The sequence below is a fragment of the Triticum urartu genome, chromosome 2 (genome assembly GCF_003073215.2).
Source record: "Triticum urartu cultivar G1812 chromosome 2, Tu2.1, whole genome shotgun sequence".
In the NCBI taxonomy this organism is placed as follows: Eukaryota; Viridiplantae; Streptophyta; class Magnoliopsida; order Poales; family Poaceae; genus Triticum; species Triticum urartu.
This window is the reverse complement of record NC_053023.1, coordinates 345,281,776-345,286,674: the sequence shown is the minus strand read 5'-3', so window position 1 is coordinate 345,286,674 and position 4,899 is coordinate 345,281,776.

Genomic DNA, 4,899 nt, shown 5'->3' with positions numbered 1-4,899 from the left:
CCCATTTCCACTCAGGAATAGCCAAAGGTTGAAGGGTGCCAGCAGGCCGTTGGTGCTCTGCTTTAACACGACGACAGACGTCGCAACTAGCAATGTACTGAGCAATTTCTCTCTTCATCCTAGTCCACCAAAACCTCTGGCGTAGGTCTTGATACATTTTAGTACTACCGGGATGAATGGTGAGAGGGGATTCATGAGCTTCCTTAAGAATCAACTGGCGTAGATGTTGTTTCTTGGGAACCACCAAGCGGTTCTCGAAGAAGACAACACCTCGCTCATCCATGGAAAAACATCTAGCAACTCCGCTAGCAATGTTTTCCTTAATCCGGGATATGCCCTTATCACGCTTCTGGGCAGCTATGATTTGATCCATAAGGTTAGGCTTCGCCACCAGGGTGGATAGGAATCCTCGAGGAACAATGTGAAGATTAAGCTTACGAAATTCCTCATGGAGAAGTGGTTGACTTTGTTGTAACATCAGGTTGTTACAATAGGATTTACGACTTAGCGCATCAGCCATGACATTGGCCTTGCCCGGGGTGTAAGTTATTCCTAAGTCGTAATCCGAGATCAACTCGACCCAACGTCGTTGCCTGAGATTCAAATCCGGTTGGGTGAAGATATATTTCAAACTTTGGTGATCGGTGAAGATCTCGCAACGATCACCGAGAAGGTAATGTCGCCAAGTTTTGAGTGCATGGACTACAGCTGCAAGTTCTAGATCACGTGTGGGATAGTTTTCCTCATGTGGGTGTAATTGCCGTGAGGCATAGGCAATTACCCGACGATCTTGCATGAGTATGCAACCTAGTCCTTGTCGCGAGGCGTCGCAATAGATAATAAAGTCCTTGGAGAAATCTGGTGGTACCAGTATGGGAGCAGATGTCAGGCGTCTTTTCAGTTCCTGAAAGCTGAACTCGCACTATGGGGTCCACTCAAACTTTTTATCTTTCTTGAGGAGTTCAGTTAGAGGTTTAGCAACCTTGGAGAAATTCTCGACGAAGCGGCGACAATAGCTCGCTAAGCCAAGGAAGCTCCGAACTTGCTTGACCGTCTCAGCGGATTGGACTCGCTCAAGATTGATAGCAATACCCTTACCAGAGATTACATGGCCTAGATAGGTCACTTCTGGCAACCAAAATTCACACTTGGAGAATTTTGCATAAAGGCGATGCTCTCGAAGTTTCGTCAATACCAGCCTTAGATGTTCGGCATGTTCCTCTTCATTCTGGGAGTAGATTAGTATATCATCGAGGTATACTACGACGAATTTATCCAAATACTCCATGAATACCGAGTTCATTAACCGAGAGAAAGTGGCTGGGGCATTGGTTAAACCGAAGGACATGACGGTGCACTCGTATTGGCCATAACGAGTAACAAAGGCCGTTTTGGGAATGTCCCCGTTTCTGATTTTGATTTGATGGTAGCCCAACCTCAAATCCATCTTGGAAAAGACCGAGGATCCAGCGAGCTGATCATACAGATCGTTGATTCTGGGAAGCGGATACTTGTTCTTGATAGTGACCAAGTTGACAGGTCGGTAATCTACAACCATCCGATCCGTTCCATCCTTCTTCTTGACGAAGAGGACGGGGCAAGCCCAAGGAGAGGAACTAGGACGGATGAAACCCTTTTTCAAGGACTCATCGAGTTGGTTCTTAAGCTCGGCTAGTTCTAAGGGTGCCATCTTATAGGGTCTTCTAGAAATTGGAATGGTTCCTGGAACAAGGTCTATCACGAACTCGACATCCCTGTCAGGTGGAACACCTGGCAGTTCTTCTGGAAAGACACCCGGAAAGTCTCGGACTACCGGAATATCCTCAAGGTCTAGAAGGGGGTTGGCATTTAGGGAGTAAAGCTGGCGCTTGGCCACTCGAGTTAAGACATTGACTGTCTTGCCCGATGGGTGAGTAAGTTGAACGGTTCTAGTGGCACAATCAATCTTAGCATAATGAGATGACATCCAGTCCATACCCAAGATGATGTTTATGTCCGAGGACTTGAGAGCTATTAAGGATGCAAGGAAGACAAGTCTATCGACAAGAATTTCATTCCCATGGCTTACTCTAGAAGTTTGCCATCTAGAGCCAGGGGTTTGAATTTCCATGGTAGTGGGCATGTCACAGAATGTTGTGTTATGCAATCGAGCATAGCTCTCAGATATGAATGAGTGAGATGCTCCAGTATCGAAAAGAACAGATGCCGGATGGCAATTAACAAGGAGCGTACCAAGGACGACGTTAGGATCCTCATGAGCCTCCTCGGCTGAGACATAGTTGACATGGCCACGTGAAGTGGTGACCGACTTGGCATAGAATGTCTTTGCCGCTGGCTTACCAGGACCAACGGACTTTCCAGACTGATTGGGGTTGTTGTTCTGGGGACACTCTCGACTATAGTGACTCAGCTCTCCACACTTGAAACATGTCACAACATGGGGGCGTGGAGCAGCATTAGCAGCGGGGCCACCATAGGGCTTGGGCGGTGCAAACTGCTGGTTGGGACGAGGCGCCTCAGAGGATGGCCTCAGAATGAACCTGGGTGGCAGTGCCGTGCTTGGAATCCACACCCGGCGCTTCTGAGATCCAGAGCCGGATGAAGAGCCAAAATCATGAGAGTGCTTGCGTGAAGCATCATAGTCAGACTGGCCTATCTCAGCACTGATGGCTTTATTGACCAACTTCTGAAAGGAGGTGCACTCGTGCAGACGAAGATCGTGGCGAAGCTCAGGGCTAAGTCCCTTGCAGAACCTTGCCTGCTTCTTAGCGTCGGTGGATACCTCTTCAGGATCATATCATGCCAGATTCCCAAATTCACGACTATATGCATCCACAGTCAGTCTTCCTTGGGTGAAATTGCAGAACTCTTTCCTCTTGCGATCTATGAGACCTTCCAGGATGTGATGCTCACGGAAAGCCTCACTGAATTCAGCTCAAGTAGTGATTTGGCCGACCGGGCGCATAGCTTCAAAGTTTTCCCACCAAAGGCTAGCAGGGCCTTCGAGGTGATAGGTAGCATAGGTAACCTTATCAGCTTCGGCTACATCAGCAGAACATAGCTTGTGTGTGATGCTGCGGAGCCAGTCATCCGCGTCGACGGGCTCGACGGAATGATTGAACTTTGGTGGGTACAACTTGATGAAGTCATTGATTGGCACCAAGTCATTTCGCTGATGGCGTGTAGTGTTCTGCTCAATCCCCTCCAGCAAGCGGTTAGTCTCACGCTTGTTTCTTTCCGCCTCCAGCATCACTTCGGCCAGAGAAGGCGGGTGAGGCAGATTTTCACCCCTAACCGCACTGGCTTCCCCCTGCTCCGGGGCAGTAGGGTTGCTGCGGGTGTTGACCATCCTAGGAGAAAACAAGACAACGGTTTAGATAAGGATGGCACAAACTTAGCAAGGAAGTGCAGAATGTAATGGATAACATGGAATGCTAAGATGTTCATTACACGACATGGTAATATAGAAACTGCCATATATATACCATTGGTCATACACACCGTACATAGTTTAGTACAAGCCCATGCTAGAGTACAACTACGGTGAAAGACATTCCATCTCATCGGAGGCATTCCAAGCTCCTATACATTATTTTTCTACACCTCCGGAGCGTGATACACACCAAGTCGTATCCCACGGGTCATGCAGGACTGTGGAGAATACAACTATTACAGTACTAGTGAAACTACTACTAGCTCAGACGGCTCCGTAGTAATCCTCATAAAAGTCACCACCAAAGCCTGGAAGTGGAACATGATCATCTGGGAATAGACGGTCCTGCGGAGCCTGCGGACCATAGGGACTCGGATGTGGCCTTGGTCCCAGAGGTGGTGGCAGACGGGGACCACGAGGAGGGGTGATGCCTCCTACATCGCGCCACTCCATACAATCTGGCAATCTAGACCGTACAGGGTACTGGTCCCTCATGTCCATGTATCCTGCCTGCACCGCAGGTGCAAACCGAGTCAAAGTGGCCTAATGATCAGAACGAGTGTGGAAAAGCTCCATACGCAAGGCCCGATTTTCGCGGTCCTTATCCTCGAGCATCTCGGCAGTGGTGCGGAGTAGTGACTCCTCATGTGTAGAGTCATTGTACAAGGCCTGATAGTACCCCTGTGCTCCAGGAAGTGAGGCTGGCATGTAACGGAAGTCGGTGTTCTGTAGCAAGGCAGTCCTGGCTCGAATGAAAGTCATCATTGAATAGGCTGCATCCTGCACCGACATCTCAATAGTGACCCCAAGTCCATAGGAACAGTGAAGGGGCTCAGTGGCTCCAGGATAAGAGGGATATATCCTGATGGTACAGAGGTACTGGCTCTAGTTGAAGTCTCTGAACTGCTCCTCAACGGTATATTCCGGATACCACCGATAGCCTGACTCGATCATCACTCGAACCAACATGGCCGTGTGGCCGGGCACATCGAGGCACCGGGTCAGACGAACCACTTGGTTCTGCGAATGGGTGGCCATCTGAAATCACAGAATAATGCAAATGCATTAGATTTTTCTAGGGGAAATCGGACAGCATAACGGTTGTAAATGCTCAGAAAAAGATTTGAGACATCGACAACAGTTTGCAATACCACTCAACAACATCATATCAAGGTTCTGATTCAACTGGCAACATACTAAAAGTAGTAGAAACTGTACTGAGGCTGGTAACAACAATCCTATAAGCTACTACGGATTAGTAACACGTGAACCTGACAGAAGAAGAGAGCCTAGTCCTTAACCCACGTTGAAAGAGAAGAGAATGACTCAGATCAGAGGGCATAAGGTAAAGGAGTAAAAAGAGCCTTACGTTCCCTCCCACAATCAATTCCCCTACATATAACTAAAGCATTTCTAGACTCGACATCGACCAGTTTGGCTCAATGAACCTACAGGCAGTCCAGCTC